The 27,501-nt window shown below is 42.1% G+C and overlaps 1 protein-coding gene across 7 annotated transcripts in view; it reads right to left on the minus strand.

Moving 5' to 3' along the window:
- LOC109428958 (uncharacterized) overlaps positions 1–27,501 on the minus strand; it is a gene marked incomplete at its 3' end in the record, with an annotated part of 164,704 nt that overhangs the window by 134,337 nt on the left and 2,866 nt on the right. For 3 of the 7 annotated variants that reach the window (XM_062855284.1, XM_062855278.1, XM_062855279.1), the window contains 1 exon segment: positions 1,500–2,293. 7 annotated transcript variants of the gene reach the window in all.

Raw genomic sequence — 27,501 nt, forward strand, 5'->3', positions numbered from 1 at the left:
CTAGAGTTTTCGGCAAAGCTCTTCAAGGAACTTATTATGGAACAATCTATTACAAAGATGTCATTTAAAATTTACTTTTTTTCTCAAAACTTCTTCGAGAAATACCTTGTTGAAAACGACATTCTTTAGACTAGTTTCCATTTTTTTTAGAAATTCTCCTAGAAGCATATTTAAAAAGTTCAGGTATGTATTCGCCTGACTTATAATGTTTTCTACACACCGAATTTGCATTCGATAGATCAGCAATGTATTATTGAATTCATCTGCAATTTAGTCTAATTTTGTGCTGATTATGTTGCAGCAATATAGAAAACCTTATGTATTTTCTGCAGTTGTGTTCTCTCCGTTGCGGGGGCGGGTTTGAAAGCTGTTGAACTCAAACAATTTTCCAACCAAGCTGAATTATACGACCAAGTTTCAGGCAAATTGGCCTACAAAGACCCCCATGACGAAAACAAAAAAATCTGCCGATAATACCCACGATCACCCTATGTATTGCTGTGAATCAGCAATACATTTGACAATTGGCAATAACTGATTTGATAATTCGCCGAAAATGAGCGAAAAATAAAAAAAAAACTTACTTACTGATCGGTAACAAACTTTTCCAGTTTTTACTTGAAAACGCCAACGTTATTCATTCCCCGTTTCATGTACCAGTCTTTCGTGTCTCGATTTACTAGCTCATAAACGACAGAACTGTCACTCGATGCAAATTCGTTTTGCTGGATAATCCAGCAAATTTTGTGTTGCTGGAAGAATTGCTGAATTTACAGCACAAAAGTATCAGCACAAGTTTGCAAACTACTCTTTCAGAGAATGCCCCAGTATACTTCAAAAATACCATCGTGGATTTTGTTGGAAATTCTCCAACGAATTACGCAAAAATGTGCACAGTAAATCTTTTAGAAATTTCTGTAGTAATTCGGTCAGATATCCCTCTAGCAATTTCGTCCTCAATTCTACCTGTAGTTCTCTTAGGACAACCATTATTATTTCCTCTGGATTTCCCTCTCTTCAGACTTTTTATTTGAAATTTCACCTAAAGCTCTTCTCTTTCAGATATTCTGTCCGGAAGATAATTCTATCAAATCGTTCTATCTGGCTTCTATGAGAAGTTCTCCTTAGGGATCAAACAGAAAATACTTCGTGCGTTAACACAACATCCGAGTATATGGATAATAATGTTTGCGAAGGCAAACACTGAATTTCCTATCATTTTCAAAAAGTAGGTACTACATTCTCATTACTGAAAAAAATGATTATCAAAGGTAAGGTGCATATGTTTATTGAACGCCAGTTACGAGAAAAAACATTCAATAAACGAAAAATAACCAAATCATATCCCAGATGTTATTCCATCGAAATTCACCGACTTGTTGCACGCCTGCCACACGCGCAAGACCAACAAACGGTAACCATCTCTATACTGTATTCAGAACCATAGCCCCACACTATACACTTTTCTTCTGCCCAAGTAGGAAAAAACCCATACATACCTCCATCCAATTGAGCAGCAGATTAATCCAGTATCGAATCCATTAAAAAGCAAGCGGAGCCGCGAATCCAAAATAAGAAACAAATCTTCAGCAGCCAGCTTTCAGACGTCAATCTTCTTTCTTCGCCAGGCAGTACAGCTCCAGGTTTTCCAGACTTACCCCCACTTTCCAACAATATCCACACACTTCACTCAACTCACTTATTGGTTCTTCGTCGTCCGAAATCGTCGGGTTTCGGGATCGTCGGTGTCCCACACACTGTGGTTCTCTCTTCTTAAATCATATCGTCGTCGTAGCACATGGGTTTGGCTGTCCCGCGCACTCACTCACACCCCCTTTCTCGGAGGACCGCTTTTCCGTCTGAATTTTCTTCTATTTTCCTCTCGATTATAATGTTTTCCCTCACGCACACACAAACACACTTGTTTGACTCACAGCCAGCCACCAATTCAGAGCATCAACACATCTCGTGAATCGTGACGACGAGGAAAACTCTCCGGCTGCTCCGCACTCACTTGTCACTATATAGCTCCCAATGTGCTCCGAGTATCCACGCGACGATAGGAAAGGAAAAAATACTGAAACTAGGAGAGAGGTGGTGGGGTCAGCTGCGACAAGGAAAACTGCTACAATCTTTTCGATTTTCCACCAACTGCGAAAAATCCACCCGTATGCCGATTCGTTTGGAAACTTCGCGGTTCCATTCTTCACTTTTTCCAGAGAGGCACTATTAACTATTCGTTTCGATTCAGCTCCTTAACTCTGCTCGGTTTCTTAATCCTTCGGAATACCTGCTGGGAAGATGAAAAGACACAATATACACACTGTAGATTTAATCCTGATGTGGAGGAAAATTTTTCACGAACGCACACACGGCTCGCACTCCATGGGGCGGGGGTCACACAATTACTGCCGTCGTCGTCGTCGCGAAGGAATTTTCAATTCTTGGCCTTCCAAACCCGTGAATCCACAACCCGTTCGATCAACGATCACCACCGTTCCGGATTGTACAAAAAGATCGGACATACGAAAACCCCACTAATAGAGATTCTGCTACTGTGGAATATTGTACCACGGATAAGCAACGCATCACGCACCACTCGACTACCTACTCGGAGGAGACACACCAAAAGATGACAATATAGAGCAAGTCCGACCCGTAGCTCACCACCCAAATCGAGAGTAACTTGCGAGAAGGGTCCAACATCTGTAATGTAACAATAACGATACTTTTCTACTACGATAGAACCACTTCAATCAATCAGGATCATCCCAACTACTTTCATGAACATCTAGAAGTCTAGAAACTCCAAAATTTTGCAGCCAGTTTTGAATGTTAGTCTAGAGAAATGCTCACAGTCAGTCACGACACTGTGTGTATAGGAAGAGGCCAAACTAATAGCAGAGATGATGAGATCGAAAGTAGCCTTGGCTTGGTTAACTCACACGCGTACAGCCGCGAGAGCGGTAACAGTACGGTGAGAAGTGATTTGAAGGTAGACTGGTTCGGTAATAATAACGAACGATACGAATGGAATCAATTATGGTTCTTCTTGATATGAGGATTCTGCAATACTTTTATTATCGCACTACAAGGCTTCCTGTATAATTCAATGTGAAGATGAAATCAATAATGTTTTGAATCATCTGGCGAAAGTTTGGCTCATTAGCCTATAAATCATACTAGAGTAGAGGTTTAACAGTGGATGTCTCTCCTTAACATTCTTTCCGTTTCTTAGATGATCGTAAGGACGTGGCCGGTGCTGTTATTGTCTTCATAATAAAGCTTCCAATCTCATATACAAGGTGGGTGGTGGCTTGTCAGCTGGACAATCAGCTAGTGTTTAGCGTCGCACGACTTTTTGGTGTTTTCCCGATTTTTTTCGAATTTGGGCGGGACAACCAGCGATATGGATAGATATGTGGATACACATGAATGGGTGAGCTCGTTTCATGCTATTATTGTGAAAATATCAAAATATTCAACTTGTGTTTAAAAATGTTCTAAGTAGATGGCGATTTTCTGAAAAACCTTCGCTAAAATAGTAAAGAAAATGCATTTGGTTGCTCAAATTGATGGAGGCCCCAACAGCCACAACATTTTTACGAACTCCTCAAATCGGATCAATTTTTGAGTCATTTAAAGTGTTATAACTCAAAAGTTTCTTTAAAAACGAACAGCTTTTATAGTGATGGGCGACATGCAGAGGCGCGTGATCGGTTGGTGGCCGATCGACGAAAGAATGTGCAAGTTGAGAATCAAGGGCCGATTCTTCAACATTAGCATAATAAACGTGCACAGCCCTCATTCCGGAAGCACTGATGATGACAAAGACGCATTTTACGCGCAGCTCGAACGCGAGTACGACCGCTGCCCAAACCACGACGTCAAGATCATCATAGGGGATCTAAACGCTCAGGTAGGCCAGGAGGAGGAATTCAGACCGACGATTGGAAAGTTCAGCGCCCACCAGCTGACGAACGAAAATGGCCTACGCCTCATCGATTTCGCCGCCTCCAAGAACATGGCCATTCGTAGCACCTTCTCCCAGCACAGCCTCCCGTATCGTTACACCTGGAGATCAGATCACCACAACAAACGGAATCGCAAATCGACCACGTTCTGATTGATGGACGGCACTTCTCCGACATTATCGACGTCAGGACCTATCGTGGCGCTAATATCGACTCCGATCACTACCTGGGTATGGTTAAACTGCGCCCAAAACTCTCCGTTATTAACAATGTACATTACCGGCGGCCGCCCCGGTACGATCTAGAGCGACTGAAGCAACCGGATGTCGCCACCGCATACGCGCAGAATCTCGAGGCAGCGTTGCCGGACGAGGGTGTGCTCGATGTGGCCCCTCTAGAGGACTGCTGGAGTACAGTGAAAGCAGCCATCAACAACGCAGCCGAGAGCACTATCGGGTACGTAGAACGGAGTCGACGAAACGATTGGTTCGACGAGGAGTGCAGAGCGGTTCTGGAGGAGAAGGATGCAGCGCGGGCGGTAATGCTGCAACATGGAACCCGACAGAATGTGGAGAGCGATACAGACAGAAGCGGAAGCAGCAGACCCGTCTCTTCCGGGAGAAAAAGCGCTGCCTGGAAGAAGCGGAGTGCGAGGAAATGGAACTGCTGTGCCGTTCACAGGAAACACGGAAGTTCTATCAGAAGCTCAACGCACCTCGCAAAGGCTACGTGCCGCAAGCCGAAATCTGCAGGGATAAGGATGGGAGCCTCCTGACGGACAAACGTGAGGTGATCGAAAGGTGGAAGCAGCACTTCGACGAGCACCTGAATAGCGAAGAGAATGTAGGCACGGAGGACCAAGGCAGCGGAGGAAATGCCTATGTTGGTGCAGCAGAGGACGGGAACGAACCAACTCCCACGCTGAGGGAAGTTAAGGATGCCATCCACCAGCTCAAAAACAACAAAGCGGCTGGTAAGGACGGTATCGCAGCAGAACTCATCAAGATGGGCCCGGAAAAGTTGGCCACCTGTCTGCACCAGTTAGTAGTCAAGATCTGGGAAACCGAACAGCTACCGGAGGAGTGGAAGGAAGGGATAATCTGTCCCATCCACAAGAAAGGCGACAAGTTAATGTGTGAGAACTTTCGAGCGATCACCCTTTTGAATGCCGCCTATAAAGTGCTATCCCAGATCATCTTCCGTCGTCTTTGACCTAAAGTAAATGAGTTCGTGGGAAGTTACCAAGCCGGTTTCATCGACGGCCGTTCGACAACGGACCAGATCTTCACCGTACGGCAAATCCTCCAGAAATGCCGTGAATACCAGGTCCCAATGCATCACCTGTTCATCGACTTCAAAGCGGCATACGACAGTATCGACCGCACAGAGCTATGGAAAATTATGGACGAGAACAGCTTTCCCGGGAAGCTGACTAGACTGATAAGAGCAACGATGGACGGTGTGCAGAACAGCGTAAGGATTTCGGGTGAGCTATCCAGTTCATTTGAATCTCGACGGGGACTACGACAAGGTGATGGACTTTCCTGCCTACTATTCAACATCGCCCTGGAAGGTGTTATGCGACGAGCCGGGCTCAACAGCCGGGGTACGATCTTCACGAAATCCAGCCAATTTGTCTGTTTTGCGGATGACATGGATATTATTGCCAGAACATTTGGAACGGTGGCAGAACAGTACACCCGCCTGAAACGTGAAGCAGCAAAGGTCGGACTGGTGGTGAATGCGGCTAAGACAAAGTACATGCTGGTAGGTGGGACTGAGCGAGACAGGACAAGCCTTGGCAGCAATGTTACGATAGACGGGGATACTTTCGAGGTGGTAGAAGAATTCGTCTACCTCGGTTCCTTGCTAACGGCTGACAATAACGTGAGCCGTGAAATACGAAGGCGCATCATCAGTGGAAGTCGTGCCTACTATGGGCTCCAGAAGAAACTGCGGTCAAAAAAGATTCACCCCCGCACCAAATGTACCATGTACAAGACGTTAATAAGACCGGTGGTTCTCTACGGACACGAGACATGGACGATGCTCGAGGAGGACCTGCAAGCACTCGGAGTTTTCGAGCGACGGGTGCTAAGGACGATCTTCGGCGGTGTGCAGGAGAACGGTGTGACGGATGAACCACGAGCTCGCTGCACTTTACGGCGAACACAGTATTCAGAAAGTGGCCAAAGCTGGAAGGATACGGTGGGCAGGGCATGTTGCAAGAATGCCGGACAACAACCCTGCAAAGTTGGTGTTTGATGACCATCCGGTAGGTACAAGAAGGCGTGGAGCGCAGAGAGTACGATGGGCGGACCAGGTGGAGCGTGATCTGGCGAGTGTTGGGCGTGACCGAGGATGGAGAGCTGCAGCTGCAAATCGAGTATTATGGCGGCAAATTGTTGATTCAGTATTATCATGAATTTGATGTGAACTATGTAACGATGGTTTAGTTCCCTTTCTAAAAGAAATTGTATTTTACATTTTAATGCCCTTAAAATATGTTACAAAAAAGATAAAACTTTTCTTAGCGTGTTTACGCATAGGTCTGCAAGTTTTTAAAAGCTTTAGCTATGCGCCACCTATGAACAATCCGAGGTACCTGTGATTCAAAAAGGCATGAAGAAAATTATAACATTTAAAACTTGTGCAGGTCTACATTTAGGCGCATCAGCTTGCTGCTCGAATTCCTATGAAAATGGAAAATTCCGTCCAGAAATTGCACAGTAGAGAAAAATTTGAACTGATTAAAGAGCTAAATTCTCAATAATCCATTTTCCAATCCGCGTATACTTTGTAAGCTCTCAGTACATGATCGTATGGGAAGAGTAGTGTGCGGTAGTTCGGCAGCAGCAAAGCTTCGCGCGCTGGTTTTGCTAGATTTTTGCGATTTTTTCTTCTCTGCGGGGCTCCGACGACGACGACGGGATGTCAAGCAGTCAGTAGTGTGCGGTAGTTCGGCAGCAGCAAAGCTTGGCGCGCTTGCTTTGTTAGATTTTTGCGATTTTTTCTTTTCTGCGGGGCTCCGACGACGACGACGGGATGCCAAGCAGTCAGTAGTGTGCGGTAGTTCGGCAACAGCAAAGCTTCGCGCGCTTGCTTTGTTAGATTTTTGCGATTTTTTCTTTTCTGCGGGGCTCCGACGACGACGACGGGATGCCAAGCAGTCAGTAGTGTGCGGTAGTTCGGCAGCAGCAAAGCTTCGCGCGCTGGCCTTGCTAGATTTTTTTGCGATTTTTTTTTTTCTTCTCTGCGGGGCTCCGACGACGGGACGAAGTGTGCGGTGGACGCGTCGTGGCTCGAGTCGGTTCCGAATTTTTCGCTTTCCGTCGGCGCTACTTCCCAATACACTTTTAATGGATAATAAATATTTTTTTTTTTTTGCATTAACACAAAAGAGTGGAAAATGATAGTTCGGGCTCGCCGGTCGATAAAAAAAAATCCGGGCGCCGACAAGTGAGTCGCGTTCAGTGTATTTCTGTGTGGAATAGACTTAAGGTCTCTGCTCCCTAGTGGAGTGGAGACGCGCGATAGAATTTCCTTTTTGGCTAGTTCTTGCGTCGAAAAGTGGTCGATTGTTAACGGCGGTTTGTGTATATTGATCCATTGTCAAATCATATCACCAACCATAGGTGACTCCCGGACTGACAATGTACCTTACCCTACTAACAAAAAATTCCTTCCTGAGACAAACGTGGAGATGCAGCGATTCGCGGTCTTTTTAACAACGTTTGTCTTACTAACATTCCCTCCCATCCTCGATGACCGTAAGGACGTGGCCGGCGCCGTTATTGACCTTATTAAAGTTGAGAGCTCTCGAACTGTGTACATTGAGAATAGTAAGCTAGTCCCAAGCCCTATTCATTGGTTCCTTGTGCAATTTCGATTGCTCTGGTCAATCACGGAGTAGCAACTACGAATTGTGCGGTCATCTATGCTCATGCTCATGCTCTCAGTACATGATCGTATGGGAAATTGCGTCGTAAGCTGAAATAACTAATCAATCCAGACGCGATCGATCATCATTTCTGGTGGAGTTCTCAACTAGTAAAGTTCATAAAAATCAAAAGTGGTGAATATTACTCTATCGATATTTTTATCGATAAGTCGAGCAGTTTTAAAATTAAACTCGAAGTATGAACGCGAATTGGATTAGAATTTAAAAAGTGAATTAATATGAAATATCTCCTAGTTCTTTTTTTTGAGTTCTATTAGATTTTTTCTAGTGAAAAGGATCAAAGTCTACACTGTGCCTTTGTGTAAGACTTGAATAAGGTAAGCTTTTATTCGACCTACTAGTGAAGATTAGTGATTGAATACCACGTTGTTTAGGCCAAGCCCAACCAACGAGGGCGGTTAGTGTGGGCCGCGTCGGACTAGTGTGGGCCAGTTCCTGTCCGCATCGGCTATCGTGAGTCATTTTTGGATCCGTTTCGCGCCGGTTAAGAGTCGGTCTGAAGTTCATCTGTGAAGACCGAGAACGTTGGGAGACCAAACCCATCGTTCGACCACGTTGTCAACCGTGAAACTGGACTCAGGCTTCCAGGACGCCCTTCGAGCCACCGCCAAACTACGTTTGGACATTTTTTCGAACTGCTCGATCCCACAAGCAAGGTGGTAAGTCGCCGAATCGGAATCTCGTCTAGCCAAGCCTGTGCGATAAGAGCCTCGTCAACTGGCTCGGTACTCCACCATTTCCGGGGACATCTCTACCCCGACGATTTCGCACACCCGGGACTGATCCGACCTTCGGAATCCGCCTCGCACCTCAGAATCGGTACTCGACGTGGGATTAGCTGTGTTGAGTAGACTGCCAGCTCGTAGCTACGTTGGACTTCGAGGGACCTAGGCCCGCCGAACAAGGTCAGACCTTTTTTTTATTGTGCACGAAGAAAATGTCCTTAGGGGGAGCTTACCTAAAATAGAATAATTAAATTAGATCCTTTGGTGACGTCACAAACACAGAAATGCGCAACCCTCAATAAAGTAATTTGTTTTGATCATTAGTTGAAACTTGTAAAACTCAAAACAAGACTGCTTTCCAAGTTTTCAATAAAATTTCGTAAATTGATTATCATTTCCTACTTCTAGTTTAGTTGAACTGTTTCTTTTTTTCCGCGCGCTAAGTTTTGTGACCCATATTGAGTTGATTTTTAGTTTAGCCGAGACACACTCCTTGATCGATCGTGTGATTGAGGCGTATTGAGTTAGTGTGGTTTGAAATTGGATTGATTTAGCTTCGGTTGGTTCGTTCAAATTGTAGTTTTAGCATTCTGGAAATACTATAACCTGCCCTGAGGCAAGTAATCTCATGCCGGGATTGGATCTCAGCCTACGGCCCTTCTAATTTAGAAGGTGGCGCTTAAGCCGCAGACTGTTGTAACAGACTAAAACGTTACAACTAAATAAATGAAATGAATACAAATCAAAAACATCTTAATTGTAGTGATTAGTTCTGGATGGAGGCCAATATACTCGTGGCAACTCTACTCTAGGTTAGGGTGTCACGACTTTAGGACATTAGGTCGAAACTACATTTGGTCGAACGGACATTTGGTCGAATGGACATTTGGACGAAACCCATTTTTTGAAAGAGTCATATAACATTTGGTCGAATGGATAATTCGTCGAATGGACATCTGGACGAAAGACACTAACTGATGAAAAGAGTGATGAGTAGAATAATATATTGATTTCGGTATCATAATTTAAATGTTACGGATTGGTTGAAAGTACTTTTGATCGAATGGATGTTAAGTCGTATGCTAGGTCGTAGATGGCTGAACGGGAACGTTTAGAAGTTAACCATCTATGTTAACTTCTTTTCTCGATCAGTCTAAATAGCTGTAGAGTGTCGGTAGCGGTTGTCTCAATTGGCTAAGAATAACACTACGGACCACCTGTTCCGGGGGTAAAAGTCCACTAAACAGGGAACTCCAATCCAAGGTGTCAGGCGACCCGTGCTGATGGATGAATGGTTGAGGGGGTTTAAAATATGCTCGATCTTTAAGGACAGACTTGTTAGAACGGAGCCCGTAACGTAGGTAGATCGCATTTTTGCGTTGTGTTACGGTTAGAGATCTACCCATCCGAACCCTAGTGACATCCGGTTTGTCAAGTTGGGATAATGTGTTTTGGTAAAATAAGGATTCATGGTACAAAGTCCTTGTTGCAAGTGACAGTTTCTAAAATTTCATTTATTCTGCCTTGCTGATAGTTAAAGAATCGAACTTTGCCCACCCGAGACTACACTTGATGTTAGGAAAACAAACATGCTTTACGTATCTAATTGCGTACTGACCTATCAATAGAGTGTTAAGTTCTGGTAATTCAAGGACTCACGTGCATTCTTATAGCAGAACACATTCTCTAATTTGACAAAGTTTTGCAACTTGCCTAAAATCCCGGGTTTTTCTTTGTTGTCCTGGGACTAAACTAGAGGCAAGACATTGATGGGGCTAGAGTTCTGATGCATGGAAAAATATCAGTACCACCGTTTTGTTTTTCTCAGAATTCAAATAGATTGTGTTTGATTAGGGGCGCTCTTTCAATGGGATTTAAATCTCTATGATAATGGGACCTTTTCATCGCAATCGATTCCGTGTACCTCTGGGATAACAAAACAGGAACTGTACAGAAATCGATGCTTCATTGCCTCTAAATGACAATGGAGTAGTAGACATACACTATACTAAGGATACGGGTAATGCCACAAAAGATCTAAATACTGGTCGCAGTGGCTCACTCGAACAGAAAAAAAAATGCTAGGTCGTATGGCAATTTAAACGTGTTTAATGATAATAAACACTGAAAAGCAAGCAGTTTAGTTTTCGTCGGCATTGTTTAAGTAGTTGATTTTCTATCGAAGATTTCTCCTTATTTTTAATCTCGGCTCTTCTTTTAAGTTTCATTATTTTATTGCGTTTTTGTGTAGCTTCAAACAGCATGAAATTACAAGGGCATTGCATACTTTTAGGTGTTTCTGTTCCTATTTACAAAATGGATTCCAATTCGTAAAAACACGCTTCGCTAAGCGATCCGAGACCAGATTTAGACTCCACTATGATTGATCTACCGGGAAAAGCGTCCATGACGACCAAATGTTTCCTCAAAGGTATTTAATGATCAATAGGATGATTTTATATTGCAATATCTCAATCACCGCCGACAACTTGATTGGAATTGCAGAATAGCAGCTAGTAGCAGCCAAATTTGATTTCAATGTCTCCCATGGATCCCAAACAAAGACATAGAAGTAGTCCCGAAGCGAAACTTTGCGAAACTTTTTTTTTGTGTGGAACGGTTTGTATGGGGAAAACTTGATATTTTTAAAGTGGCATCATTTAATAGTTTTACAATTAACATATCTACGTCTGATATGCCATTCGAAAGATGTATAAGCCAGCTTCTAGAAACTACTTTAAAAGTTAAACATTTTTCATTTGAGCCAAAGATATGCGAAGTTGAACATTTCATTCATTTTACTAAAAAATGGCAATGGTCTCATTCTGCTGCCAATATCTCGATAAGTAGTGGTAGGCGGGGTAGTATGGACACCCGGGGCAGAATGGACTGGACACCCTCAATATTTTCAAATATGCAAACTCTTTTGCATTTTTATTGAATGGAGATTATAATCCATTTATCTAAAACGTTGATTCAGCAAAGAAACATTCAAAATAATACTTGACTTTACACGGATAAGTTGCGTCCTCCGTTTTTTTTTGCATGGAAATTATAATTTACACATCATCTAAAATAAGGTTTAGTGAGTAATTAATTGCAGGTCGATTGAAAACTAATATTTCTAGAACACATGCAATTAGTTTTGCTGTATTTACATGCTTAACATGTTAATATTTTTTTCTGTTTTATATCAAAAATCTAGTTTGAAAATATTGTCTCCTACCGGAGCAAAATGGACACTCATCTATGTGAGAGATACGGCGAGGGAAAAATATAACCTAAATCACAAACCAACCCCATTCGTCGATTTCAGTATATTTTCGATTAAAAGTTCACTATAGTAGACATAGGGTGAAACAAATTGGTCAAAAAACAACAACAGCGGAAAATAGTTGTTCAAGGCACAGCTGTACATGCCGACAAAAACAAGGCTTTCTCCAAACAGTCTGAATTTAAATTAACTGAACAAAAATGAACTAATTTGGCGTATTATTCATCCATAGTAGTTGTTTTGTAATGAAATAACTTTATAGGTGTAAATAATATACGAAATTTGTAAAAGTCTCATGGTGTCCATACTGCCCCGTATGTTTCAAAACGGTCAATAAATAGTAACAGTTTTTAAAGCATTTTTTGATGTGGGTAAATCATGTTTTTTTTTCTTTTACACTCGTGTGCAATAGCTGCTAAATAGACTTAAAAAGGGTACATGTACCAAAAAATTGAACTTTTATGACATCTTGCCAGGTAAAGTTGGCAAAACCCTAGGGTGTCCATTAGCGTGGGACACAAAACGACATTTTGCTCCTGTACACTTTTTGAGTTCCATTTTGGCCTCATATCAACTGTGCAAAATTTCAGCTCGATCGGAGAAACTATATTTTAGCGCCAGGCGTTTTAAGTTTTCATACGATTTACTATTGGGAAAATCACTTTTTCAAAGAAAAATCGCCACGGGTTGCCCCTTAACCCCTAAAATATATCGATGAACGATTTCTGTTGGAAACTTTACGAGGAACAAACACTCCGAAGACCGCAAAGTGATTTAAGTTATGGGGAAAAAGTTATTGATTGAAATCCGAATGGCATGCCAACGTTGTTTAACATGTAAGGAATAACAATAAATAATAAAATCTCGTCATTTTATCACCCGATCGAGGCTTAATAACTTTTTCCACGAATGTCGCATCGCTTTGCGGTCTTCGAAGGTCTGATTCCTCGTAAAGTTATCTACAGAAATCATTCAACGACTTATTTTTAGGGATCAATGGGTGACCCCAAGGGATTTTTCTTTGAAGAAGTGAATTCTCCCATAGTAAATCGTATAAAAAACTAAGAATGGCTGGCGCTAAAATTTAGTTTCTTCGATCGATCTGAAATTTTGCACAGTTGATATGGGACCAAAATGGAACTCAAAAAGTATACAGGAGTTGGAGTTTTTCCATTTTTTATATTTTCCCATGTAAACCGTGTACCAGGCTAGTGTCCATACTGCCCCGCCTCCCCCTATAGGAATTAGCAAACTAATATTCTAGGGTTTACTGAACCAAGTAATCTACTTTTAACTACCGAACCTAAATTTCAAATTGAATAAAGTCGATTTTCGAATCCCCTTAGTGCACAGGTCAAGGCGATGGCTAGCAACCACTCAGAATGGAAATCTTTCAATTCGGCCCTCTGCACCACCGTGGCACGGTGTCAAAATTTCGATTATTATCGAATATTCATGTACCTCGAATTTTTCTTCAAAAATGATTAGTATTTGGGCTATATATTCATAATCGGAAAACTAGAAAATATTTCATCGGCGAAAATTTTTCCATACATTTTGTATGGGACGTTTTTTGGGCTAAAATAGAAATTATTTATTTTTAGTATGGGAAATAACCAAAAACTCAGCTAACTCAAATTTTCCTCGATCGAATATTTTCAAATTTTGCATTTATACATTATAGCCAAAATTCTAACATTCTATGAAGAAAAATCCGAGGTACATGAAAGTTCGATAATAATCAAAATTTTGACACCGTGCGTGGGTGCATCACATAATATGTGATTATATTGCATGTATTATATTTGCTATTAGGGACTCTCGGGGAAAACGAGTGATAACGTTACTTAGTATAGCGAAAGTGACTAGCTTATCTTACTTATGATATCTTGTGAGATTCTAAGGAGGTCCATTGCATGATTCATATTCAGCAAAACAGAATAGAAGCTGAATCAGTCTAACTGCGAAAACATAGCAATCGCTCTGAACTCGCACCACACCAACGAGACCGCACCGAAAAACTCAAATATTTCACATACATTCTTCCTAATTTAGAATATACCAACTATTTTCCACGTCTCGTCGTCATCATTCCTTCTCTCACTGACTGACTGACCCATCGTAGTATGGTGTGGATGTGGAAATTTAAACCATAATAACGAGTGTGTACGTACCTAGTTATTATTACTGAGCAATTTCTCGAACTCGACTACACAATCTCTTGATTCTCTCTGCATGCTGGTCTACAGTCACAGTCAGTGTATGTGGCAGCAGGACAGGGAGGGTTCAATCTTTCAACAACCGAATTTGGTTCACTCTCACTCACTCGGGGGTCAACGTTGAGTTTTCTCTCTGTGTTTTCAGCATCTCCTCAAAAACCATATCTCACCATGGCATTATTGAGACGAGTGGAATTGCGTTCACCACATATCGACTATTGTAGGTAGACTCAATTCATGAAAACGTTTGCGATTAAGTGGCGATGATTTTGATGATGATGGTGATCATTGTGCCCGCGGGGGCATTTGTGTTTTATTCCATTCGATTCGGTCTTACACAAGTAAGGTATAGGGTAGAAGCTTCAGTTTTGGCCAGTCCGGAGTTTTGGCCATAGTGCGGTATTGAGCCTGTTACGATCTAAATCGGCGTAAATTTATTTTTTACTAGAAGATCCTAATACAATATGATGATTACAGCTGTGAAAACCACACATTTTGATTAAAAACTGGAAGAAAATAATTTATTTCCTTAAAAAATCTGCTCCCATATATCTATTTTGGCCAGGGTGCTTCTAATTTGGCCACTCCCATAAGAAATACACGTGATTGGCCAAAATAGAAACCAAACTTAAGAATATGGCCAAAACTGCGGCAGAGCTTCTATTTTGGCCAGTGCCACATTTAATACAAAAATCAAGTATTGGCATGATAACTGCATTTTTCCTTCAAAATATAGATTGAAACCTTTCTTTTGACGCATTGGTTGTTTTCATAGGATTATTGGTTGTTTTTATAAAAATGATTTCCCTTAGACTGGCCAAAACCGGTGCCCGCACCCTACTTGTATACTTTTAAGATTTTTAAGTTTTTGATCGGAAAATTTTGGAGGAACTTTTTTGCACGCAATTATTCAAGGCAGTTCACCAAGAAACTCTTCATAATCACATACTTCTTCTTCTTCTTCTTCTTTGTGGCACTACGTTCCCACTGGAACTTGGCCTGCCTTCTCTTCAACTTAGTGTTCTTTGAGCGTTTCCACAGTTATTAATTGGAGGGCTTTCTTTGCCAGCCATTGAACGAATTTGTATATTGTGAGGCAAGGACAATGATACACAGTGCCCAGGGAGTCGAGAAAATTTTCCCGACCGGAACGGGAATCGAACCCGCCGTCTCCGGATTGGGGATCCATAGCCTTAACCACTAAGCTAATCAGTGAGAAGAGAATTGTCAGACAAAAGTGGCACAAAACAAGCAATAAAGAACGCGCGACGATTACTCTTTATCCCTACTGGTAACAGATAATGACATGATCTCGATTTTTTTTGTTGCAGACAAAACGGAAGCTGAATTTGTTGCGTACTTTTCAACTCGTGAAAAATCAATTATTACTAACCCAAAGTCAAAACTGTTTGGTGATCGTAATGCAAGGCTTAAAAATATCTAAACTTGTGGTGCACGATGTTTATCCTATTATTTTCAAGTTGGGACAACCCTTTGTCGCATTGGGTAGATTCTCGCAACAAATACAGGTTGCGACATTGTCATTATTGTTGCGTGATGGTTGAATTTTGATTCACTGAAGCTAGTAGGAGACCCAATCACATAGTAGGTGGTCGTTAAATACGTAAGTACTTTCCATTTTTATCAGAAATTGTACCGGAAAACTATTTAAAACTTGTTGAAAACATTACTAGGAAATTGCGCAACAATTTTATATTTTAATTTACAAATATGTCCACTATTTTTTCGTCAGAAGTTTTTTTTTTCTTCTTGGCGAGCGACTGGAAATATGTTGACCGGAGGAATTTGGCACTCTCAGTCTTGAAAATTAAACGATATATTTTATTCTGCCCGACGTTTCGGCCCTGGGATGTGCCCATTTCCAATTTTTACATTGAGAAAGGCTTATCTTATGGCCGAAACGTCGGACACAATAAAATAAATCATTTAATTTTCAAGGCTGACAGTGCCAAATTCCTCCGATCAAAGTTTTTTTCCTGTATTTTTACTAGAAATGCCTACACAAACTCCAACTGGGGTTTTCCAAAACAAAACTTTCAGGAACTGAATCAAAAATTAGCTCCCAAACAATTACATCAGTATTTCCTTTGTTAGTTTTACTGTTTTCCTAGATGGCTTCTCTTAAAACCTGCTACAGAAATTCTTTTGAAATATATCTTCAGGATTTTCGGCAGAAGTGCGCTCAAAATTACACAGAAAACTAATTAGGTTACTAGTGCCACCAAACTTTTAAAAATATACGAAAATTTCCTTAACCAGTATCAGATCATCTTAGACGTATTTCCTGATTCCTTGTGAAATTTTCTAGAAATTATTGGACTTTGCTATGCGTTATGAGAATACTAGAGAGCTTCTCCATGTCGTCGATTGGCGATGAACTTACGTTTTATCATAGGATGGGTGGGTGTTCACAACTGAACCTGTTTATCACTACAGTTGCAGACAAGGATGTTTTCGATCACCTGGCAATCATTTGACTCATTTGTCCATAACTCAGTTCAGAAACCTAATATTAAAATGAGGTGCTCGGCAAAGTTGTAGATTAGTGTTTTTCCTGCAATTATCACCAAGAATGCCATATTCTAACTCTAATATTTACCGCGTTAAAGCGTTAGTACCACCTACTCATACTAAACGATCGGATTTTTAGATCATTTAGTATGAGTAGGTGATACTAGCGCTCAAGCACCGTATATATAAGAGTTAGAATATGGCGTCTTTGGTGATAATTGTAGGAAAAACACTAATCTACAACTTTGCCGAACATCACATTTCAATATTAGGTTTCTGAACTGGGTTTTGGACAAATGTGTCAAATGATTGCCAGGTGATCGAAAACATCCCTGGTTGCAGAGATAAAGTGCTGTGTGCCGGGTTGACTTTCCTGGACAATAGCGGCATGACCTAATTGTTGGGTTCTTTGAATTTAAACGCGAATCCTATTCCAAGAACCAGCACTTATCGGCATTACGTCAACTTTGATACATAACCGGATAAATATCATTCAGGATATAGGATACCATTCGTGAACCATGCATTGTATCAGCTACAATAAAATGCATAGTAATGTAATGGTTCAATAAAATGTTTGCGTACCTACTATACAGTTACATCATATATTTATGTAACAATATATTGTACTGTTCAGTTTCAGTTGTTTTAATTTTTGCATTGTTTTGTTTATGCGTTCGCGACTGTTTGCAGTGAAGGAAAGGCAAGAGAGGAATTTCAAAAACGTTTACAAACCAAGTTAAGTTAAATAAAATCTTATAAGTAACAAACCAGGCGCCGCGCCGAGTGCCGAAAGAAATGCTACTGGACGCCGTTCAACCAAGGCAAGAGTATCCAATAGTTAAGGCGTCGTTACAGTGTGAGAAAAGCAATGCGAATGCCTGTGCGAATGTAGGTCAATCCGAACAGAAACATGGGTCAGATTACTGTAAATCAATTGATACAATCAATGAGATTCAACGCCAACTGTATACTTTTTCGTTTCCATAGAATTTTCTCCCCACAATCGTTTCAACTGCCATTTATTAAAACAATCTTTTACGTAGAGCCTGTTTTAGTTACGAACTGAACACAAAAAGGCCTTCTTACGTATGTTCGTCTTCCAGTTTGTTGTTTAAACATAGCTTATGTTTGAGTTAAACTTTTCAGTTTTCGCATGAGTTAACCTTTGAGGTAACTATACAATTCGACGCCAAACTTTGTTATGTATTCCAAGCTTAGGCCAAACGGGAGCCTCAAATGTTTCAATGACGCTTAAGCACGCTGTAATGTTCCTTATGTGCCTCAACACCCATTTCATGCAACTACATCAATGGTCTAATAACACTCTAACGCGCTCGGCAAAGTTCCATCAAGTCACTCAAAGTGTTGCCACATATAATGGTTAGATTTCTAAACCCAGATTTCTGGCTGGTGGTGAGGCATGAGAGGCTAAGCTTCAACTACTACTGCAATCAGAGATTACCCAAACTTTGACGTGGATGGTCCCTATATTTGAGGAGTTTTTCAAGCCGTTTTGGAAAATTTCCAAAGCACAGTTTGATTATGTTGAAACTTGATAGCTTCTAGTCCGAACGCTCAAAACTAATTCTGTTTCACAAAGCGTTCAAAGGTTCGCATGTACGACGATTTGGCGAAAGCTATTGATAAAAGAGGAACTGCCATCAGGGCGCAAAATTTTCGAGCAGACGAGTTGAAGTTCACCGTGCGGCAATTTTCATTCACTTGCCTGCATATTCATATTCAGCTGCTCGATTCTCATTTGTCAACTGAATGAAAGTCAATGAATATTTGTAAACATCTTACACAGTGTTAAATTGCTGATAAAATATTAACGTTTCGATTACATTTAACGTTGCTTTACACAGAGCTTTTCCCATTTGATTGTTGTGGAGTGTTTTTGGAAGGAATCGTAGCCATAAACGTAGGTAATTATGAAGATGTTTCTCGATCGGCTTTATTATGTTTCCAGTTCAAAACCGAATTAGCGACATTTTTTCTTCGACTTCCGCTGCTTTTGTCTTGCGTTAAACACAATGTCGGAAGTGGGGCGCTGTATAGAGCACCAGGTGTACAATACAGCGCCCCACTTCCGACATTGTGTTTAACGCAAGGCAAAAGCAGCGGAAGTCAAAGAAAAAATGTCGCTAATTCGGTTTTGAACTGGAAACATAATATATTCAATGACTACGAAATGACTGACTGTGTGAAGAGGGAGAGCGAAAAAGAAATTTGTTTGTTTGAACGTTCAGTGCAGAATCATTCAAATTCATGCTGTTTTCAGTCAATGACTATGAACATTTTGCACCCTGACTGCCATATTATTGTTGCTCGAATTATCCAAGACTTTCGACACAATTCGTCCATTGAAAACTCTATTCCAAATTAGAATCACAGTTCAACTTTGCCGCTTCAGCCGTTAACATGCTTGAATCGCATTTAAAGGAGCGAAGTCAGACTGTGTGCTGCAAAAAATCAAACATTCCAAATATATATTTTCACCTCCAGTGTTCCTCAACGATAATTGCTAGGCCCATTACTGTTTTGCAGCCACCTTAACGATTTGCCCACCGTTCTTTAGTATCCATCAACAAATGTATGTGGATGACGTTCAATTGTATCTCAGTTAGCGTTGGGCAATTTTGAATCGATGTTCGCAACATCGATGTTTTTGTTCCGATTAATCGATTTTTTGAATCGATGTTGAAACCCCACGAAACCGACCGAATCGATTTTTACATTCGATTCAAAAATATTAAATTTCTTTTTTTTTTAGAATGATTCCGAATGGATTCCGAATATTTTTTTTTTTTTTGAGAATCCCTCTCAGGATTCTAGATAACATACATACATTTATTTGTTCAACATCATTAAGACAAGACATAATCAATAATAGTACGCCACAATACTCGGTTTGTGGCTGCCGCTCTCCATCCTCGGTCGCGCCCAATGCTCGCCAAGTCACGCTCCACCTGGTCCGCCCATCGTGCTCTCTGCGCTCCACGCCTTCTTGTGCCAACCGGATCCGTTGCAAACACCAGCTTTGCAGGGTTGTTGTCCGGCATTCTTGCAACATGCCCTGCCCACCGTATCCTTCCGGCTTTGGCCACCTTCTGGATGCTGGGTTCGCCGTAAAGTGCAGCGAGTTCGTGGTTCATCCTTCTCCGCCACACACCGTTCTCCTGCACGCCGCCGAAGATCGTTCTTAGCACGCGTCGCTCGAAAACTCCGAGTGCTTGTAGGTCCTCCTCGAGCATGGTCCATGTCTCGTGCCCGTAGAGGATCACCGGTCTTATTAGCGTTTTGTACATGGTGCATTTGGTGCGTGGGTGAATCTTTTTTGACCGCAGTTTCTTCTGGAGCCCGTAGTAGGCCCGACTTCCGCTGATGATGCGCCTCCGAATTTCACGGCTCACGTTGTTGTCAGCCGTCAGTAAGGATCCGAGGTAGACGAATTCCTCCACCACCTCGAAAGTATCCCCGTCTATCGTAACATTACTACCCAGACGGATCCGGTCGTGTTCGGTTCCGCCTACCAGCATGTACTTTGTTTTTGAGGCATTCACCACCAGTCCGACCTTTGCTGCTTCGCGTTTCAGGCGGGTGTACAGTTCTGCCACCGTTCCAAATGTTCTAGCGATAATGTCCATGTCGTCCGCAAAGCACACAAATTGTCCGGATTTTGTGAAAATCGTTCCCCGGCTGTTGAGCCCGGCTCGTCGCATCACACCTTCCAGCGCGATGTTGAAGAGTAGACATGAGAGTCCGTCACCTTGTCGCAGTCCCCGGCGAGATACGAATGAACTGGATAGTTCACCCGAAACCCTTACGCAGTTTTGCACACCGTCCATCGTTGCTTTAATCAGTCTAGTCAGCTTCCCAGGAAAGCCGTTTTCGTCCATGATTCTCCATAGCTCTGCGCGGTCGATACTATCGTATGCCGCTTTGAAATCGATGAACAGGTGGTGCGTTGGGACCTGGTATTCACGGCATTTCTGGAAGATTTGCCGTACGGTAAAGATCTGGTCCGTTGTCGACCGGCCGTCGATGAAGCCGGCTTGATAACTTCCCACGAACTCATTTGTTTTAGGTGACAGACGACGGAAGATGATCTGGGATAGCACTTTGTAGGCAGCATTCAAAATAGTGATCGCCCTGAAGTTCTCACATTCCAAATGGTCGCCTTTCTTGTGAATGGGGCAGATTACCCCTTCCTTCCACTCCTCCGGTAGCTGTTCGGTTTCCTGACTATCAGCCGATGCAGACAGGTGGCCAACTTTTCTGGGCCCATCTTGATGAGTTCAGCTGCGATACCATCCTTACCAGCTGCTTTGTTGGTTTTGAGCTGGTGAATGGCATCCTTAACTTCCCTCAGCGTGGGAGTTGGTTCATTTCCGTCCTCCGCTGCACTGGCGTCGTCGTTCCTTCCGTTGCCGTGGGCTCCCGTGCCTACGTTCTCCACGCCGTTCAGGTGCTGATCGAAGTGCTGCTTCCACCTTTCGATCACCTCACGTCCGTCCGTCAAGAGGCCTCCGTCTTTATCCCTGCATATTTCGGCTCGCGGCACGAAGCCGTTGCGGAATGCGTTGAGCTTCTGATAGAACTTCCGTGTTTCTTGGGAACGGCACAGCAGTTCCATTTCTTCACACTCCGCTTCTTCCAGGCGGCGCTTTTTCTCCCGAAAGAGGCGGGTCTGCTGTTTCCGCTTCTGTTTGTAACGTTCCACGTTCTGTCGAGTCCCTTGCTGCAGCATTACCGCCCTCGCTGCGTTCTTCTCCTCCAAAACCGTTCTGCACTCTTCGTCGAACCATTCGTTCCGTCGATTCCGTTCCACGTACCCGATGGTGCTCTCGGCTGCGTCGTTGTTGGCTGCTTTCACTGTACTCCAGCAGTCCTCTAGAGGGGCCTCATCGAGCTCGCCCTCGTCTGGCAACGCGGCTTCGAGATTCTGCGCGTATGCTGAGGCGACATCCGGTTGCTTCAGTCGCTCTAGGTTGTATCGTGGCGGTCGCCGGTACCGTACATTGTTGATGACGGAGAGTTTTGGGCGCAGTTTGACCATCACCAGATAGTGGTCGGAGTCGATGTTGGCGCCACGGTAGGTCCTGACGTCGATAATGTCGGAGAAGTGCCGTCCGTCAATCAGAACGTGGTCGATTTGAGATTCCGTCTGCTGTGGTGATCTCCAGGTGTAACGATAAGGGAGGCTGTGTTGGAAAAAGGTGCTACGTATGGCCATATTTTTGGAGGCGGCGAAATCAATGAGTCGTAGGCCGTTTTCGTTCGTTTGCTGGTGGGCGCTAAACTTACCAATCGTCGGTCTGAATTCCTCCTCCTGGCCTACCTGAGCGTTCAAATCTCCTATGATGATCTAGATAAATGTTTCTTAATAATGTGGAAGTCTTAGGAACCCCATCAGGATTATGGGGCAATCTCTGGGGATTGTAATGGCATGTCTTTCAATACTGCAGGAGAATTTCTCTCAGGATTCTGGAAGAATCCATCACCGAGTTTTGGGAATATCCGTCTAAGCATTCTGGGAGAATCCCGAGGAAAAACTTCTCTTTGGGATTCTGAGGGAATCCATCACAGGATTCGGGAGAATCCATCTCGGGAATCCCTCAGGATTCTGAGATTCTGAGAGAATCCAAGTCAGAAAACTGGAGTTATTTCTCCCAGAATTATAGGGAAATCCTTAATAGAATTCAGTGAGAAGTCCTATTGGAAAAGTGTTTCTCTCTTTTCAGGGAAAAGGTATCCTAAGAGACCTGGTGTGATAATTTTCAGCATTTTGGAGGAATCTCTCGCAGAATTTTAGAGGAATCCTCAGAATTATTGAAGAGTCCCTTAAGGCTCAAGCATTCGTCATCATATTTCGGTAATAGAAAAGCAGTTTTTTCGTTGTAAATCAAAACAATGCCCACGAAAATGTATTCACTGCATTACATTCCTCATGCGGAATGCAGTGAATCCATTTTCGTTGCCAAATTGTTTGATTTGAACGAAAAAACTGCTTTCAAATGTTTGATGATGACGATGATTTCAATGACGAATGGTTCAACGTTAAAAAAAACGAATGATTTTTTCTTAACAGTATTATACGGGAATACCTATCAGAATTCTAGGGAATCTCTGGATTCCCTACCAAGGCTCCCTACCAAGGGTGAAATCCTTTTCAGGATTCTAAGAAATTTCTGGATGATCTGCGCTGATTCCTCTAAGGATTCTGGAAGACCCTCACTTAGGATCCCACTCATAATTCCGAGGAAATCTTTCTCAGCATTCTCAGGAACTCTTCTCAAACTTCTTGAGAATCATACTCAGCATTCTCAGAATTGTGGTGAAATTCCTCCCAGAATTCTGGGGGAATATTTCTTAGGATTCTGGGGAAATCCCACACAGGATCACTATAATCCTTCTCAGGATTCTGCGTAAGATCCTTTAAAGATTTTGGGGGAATTTCATTAAGTATGCTGCGGCTACTCTCCTCCAGATTCTCTGATAATTTGACTTTCTGGGGTTATCCCGGTCAGGATTCTAGGTAAATGTCTCTAGAGATTCTGGGGAACTTGTCCTATGATTCTGGACAAAACCCTTGGGATTCTGGGCTATATTTTTCAAGATTCGATGGCACTTTCTTTCAGAATTATTAATTATTGACGAATCTCTCACGAGATTCTGGACAGAGTTTCCTTGAAAAACTTTGATTTTGGAGAACCCCTCGCATAGATTTTGTGATTCCTCTTAGGGTTTGGAAGAAATCCTTCTCAGCATTCTACGAGAATCCCAGTAGACTTCTATTTACTGTGTTCTGGAACAGTCGCTCCCAGAAATCTCTTTCAGGATTCCTGGCTAATCCCTCTTAGTAATCAGGGAAAATCCATGACAAGATTATGGGAAAATTCTCTTGAGAGTCTGTTGTAATAGTTTAAAGTATTCTAGAGGAATCACTCTCAGAGTTCTGCTACAGAAGTTTAGGAGAGTTCTTTCAAAGATTCTAGGGAAATGTCTTCCAGGAATCTGCGGTAATTTTCTGTTTCATGTGAGAATATCTCTCAGAATTCCAGGGAATCCTTCTCAGGATGCTGGGAAAGTTCATTATAGCAGATTTCGTAATCCCTTCCAGGGAAAATCCTTATCAGATTTTCGAAAAAATCTCTTAGTTATCTTGATATATTTTTTTGGAATTACTTCATCTTATGATCTCTCTCAAGATGCTGGGGAACCACTTGTAAAATTCTCAGGTATACCTTTCGGGACTCTGGCAGAATTATTCTCAGCATTCTAATGGATTCCACCCAGGATATTTTGGGAATTCTGGGAGAAAACTTAAAAGAATTCTAGAGGAATTCTTCTCAATATTCTATGGTCCTATCTCCCAGAATTCTGTGAGAGTATATCTCAGGTTTCTTTGGAAATGCTGCCCAGTATTTTGAGGGAACATTTCTCAGGATTCCAGAATCCTTCTTAGGGTTCTAAGCTACCCTTCAGGGTCACTTTTTTAAGTTTCTTGGGGAATTATCGTAGGAATCCGAACATCTTTTTTGTGAGAATCTCTCTCAATATTCTAGATGAATTTATCTCAAGAATGTGGAAGAACCACTCTTGGAATTCCTCTCAGAATTCTAGGAGAATTAATCTTGGAATTCTAGTATAATCCTATTCAGAGTTCTGGGATAATCCCTCTTAGGATTCTGCAGTGGCGATTCCCTAACCTCAAATCTACCTGTTCAACGAGTGCAAATCCTTGATTTTCCACAACAAATTGACTTGCAATTTGTAGAAAATGGCGATAATAGCCGTTTCCGCCCATTTTCAATTTGATTCTGATCCTGAATTCTCCGCAAATGTAACTTTTAGGGTCGTTGAACAGGTAAAAAGTGAGGTTACGAGACGCCACTTGGATTCTGGAACATTTCGGGAGAATCCCAGGGGAAAGCTTGTTTTAGTAATCTGAGACAATCTATCACAGGATTCTGGGAGAATTCCTTTCGAGACACTGAGACAATCTGTCTCATAGATATGGAGTAATCTCTCTCAGAATTCTAGGAAAATCCTTGATAAAATTCAGTGAGAATTCCTACCAAGATACCAGAAGAGTCTTGCTTTCTTTTCTTGATAGTATCGCTCAGGATTCTGGTGTATTTTCAGCATTTTGATGAAATCTCTCTCATAATTCAAGAGGCTCTTCTTTCAGAATTCTTAAGAAGTCATTTCAAAAATTCTGGGGGAATTTCTCTCAGCAGTCTGCGGGAATTTATCCCAGTACTCTATGGGAATACTTCTCAAAGTTCTGGGAAATTTCAGGATCTCAGGACAGGGATTGGCGGCATGCACCGTGCGGTGCGAAAAAAGCGTGTGCTTCACACAATCGCAAGTGCTCGTCTCCCATTTTGCCGAGAGACAAGAGACGTATGAGTGAGAGCTTTCGTAATTGTGCGAGAGACAATCGCAGCACTAGCTCTACGGCGCAGGGAGTAATGCACGGTGCTTGGGACTGCGCTTGTCTCCAAACAGAAAAAATCAATTAATAAATTATTTGAAGAGTTTGTGTTTTCGGCAAAGTTGTTAAGCTTGTCAAGGGTTGACAAGTGATGGGTCGTTTGATTCGAAAATTTTCCAATCGTGCGTAGTATCAAGCCAAGTGCCAAGCACGGAGACAAGCACCGAGAGAGTGCATACGGCAGAGCGTGAGAGACAGGAGAGCTCCAGCGCGCGGCAAAGTAAGCGAGCAACACACAACCGATTGCGCGTACTCGTCTCCTTCTAGTTTGTTGTGCTGTCTCGTAGCAGAGCGTGCGGCACGCAAAGAGTTTTGAGTCGCACCCTATCCCTGTCTCAGGATTTTTCTTTCGATTAAAAAATATTATTTTTTTCAACATGCATTGTCTTAACATTATATCCGTTTTCGAATCAGATTCGCAAAGTGTTTGATGTGCAATCTCAAATTTTGATATTGAATTTATTTAGACAAATAAAACATACCATGAACTTGAACCACATGCAGCAAACGAATCATTTTATAGCTTTGTAAAATTTTATAATATCGAATCGATGTGAAAAAAACGATTCAAAGCCATCGATTAAATCGGTGAATCGATTGTGCTGATCCGATTCGAATCGATTCACAAAAATCGATGTCTCAGCCAGATTTGCCCAATACTAATCTCAGTTGCTTTGGTCCTAGTTCTCAGGACCTTATCCAGATTGTTAATGAAGTCATGGAGATAATTCTGGAGTGGTCTCGCCGAAACAAGCTGTTTGTCAACCATTCGTAGAGCAAAGCAATGGTTGTAAAAGGACGTCCAAGAAATTCTGTTCAAACCGATTCACCACCTTATATCACTATTGATAGACAGATCATCCAGTGAACTGTTTTTTTGATAGCATGCTCCTGAGCCGAGAAAATAGCAAGTGAGTGTAACTCTTTGCAAGTGAGTGTTCCCATCCTTGCCTGCAGGAGAAACTTCTGGAGGATTCTCAGAAATATCTCCTGAAAGATTTACAGGAACAACTCCAGAAGGGCTCTTAGTGGCGAGATCCAGAAGAAAATCTTCGAGGATCTCGAGAAAAAACTCGTGGAGGATTCACAGGAGAAACTCCTGGAGGATCCTCCGAAGAAACTCTTGGAGGATTCCTCGGAGAAACTCAAAGAAGATTCCCAAAAAGAACTCCTGAAGTATTCCCAGAAGGAACTGCTAGAGGATTCGTTGAAAACCCTCCTGAAAGATTCTCAAAAGAAACTCCTACGGTTTTCTCGCGAGGAACTTCTGCAGAGTTTTCGAAAGATCTCCTCGAAGATTTCCAGAAACAACTCCACGAAACTTGCCAGGAAAGCACCCAGAAGAAGCTCCGTCAGAATTTCCAGAAGAAACTTCTCTCAGAACAAGCTTCTGGAGTAGGAGTATTCACAGAAGGAACTCCTGGAAGCTTTTCCGAAGAAACCTTTCCAAAATGAACTCCTGGAGTATTTGATGAAGAAACTCTTGAAGGATTCACAGAACGAACTCCTGGAAGAACTCCAGAAGGTAATTTCGTAGGAATTCCAAAGACGATTATGGAGAGTTCAACTCTTGGAAGAACTGCTGCCAAAAACAGCTCTCGCTGGAATTCCAAAAGAAGTTCCTGCAGAAATCATTGAGTTCTTCGTAAAATTCCACAAAAAAATCCAGGGCATATTTCTGAACGGATCCCAGAAGGATTTCTTGGAAGAATGCCAGAAGGAAGTTTTTAAAGAATACTAGAAACAACTCCTGGAGGATTCTCAAAATAAAATCCTGAAGCATTCACAGAAGAAGCTCTTGAATGATTCCTGAAAAAAAAAACTCCTGGAAGATTCCCATAAAGAACTCCTACAATTTTCTCACAATGAACTCCTGTAGAAATTTCTAAAGGAGCTTCTAGAGGATTCGCAGAGGTTGGAAGATTATCAGGAGAAACTCTTGGAGGATTCCCAAAATAAACTCCTGGAGTATTCGTGGAAGAAAAACTTTCAGGGTCCCAAGACGATATTCCCTGAAGATTCCTAGAATGAACTCCAGGAGTATTCCCTGAAGATTCCTAGAATGAACTCCAGGAGTATTCACAGAAGGAACTCCTAGAATATTCCCAGAATGAACTACTGGAGTATTCACAAAAAGGAGGAAACCCAGAAGGAAATTCCGAATAAATCCCAAAGCGGATCATGGACGGAATCCAGTTGAAGCTCTCGAAAGAAATCAAGAACGAAATCTTGGACGAATTCCAGCAGTAACTGCTGCAGGATTCCAAAAAAACACCTCCTGCTGGAAGAAATTTCAGAGATCTTCCTATAGCA

This window comes from Aedes albopictus, chromosome 3 (genome assembly GCF_035046485.1).
Source record: "Aedes albopictus strain Foshan chromosome 3, AalbF5, whole genome shotgun sequence".
NCBI lineage: Eukaryota > Metazoa > Arthropoda > Insecta > Diptera > Culicidae > Aedes > Aedes albopictus.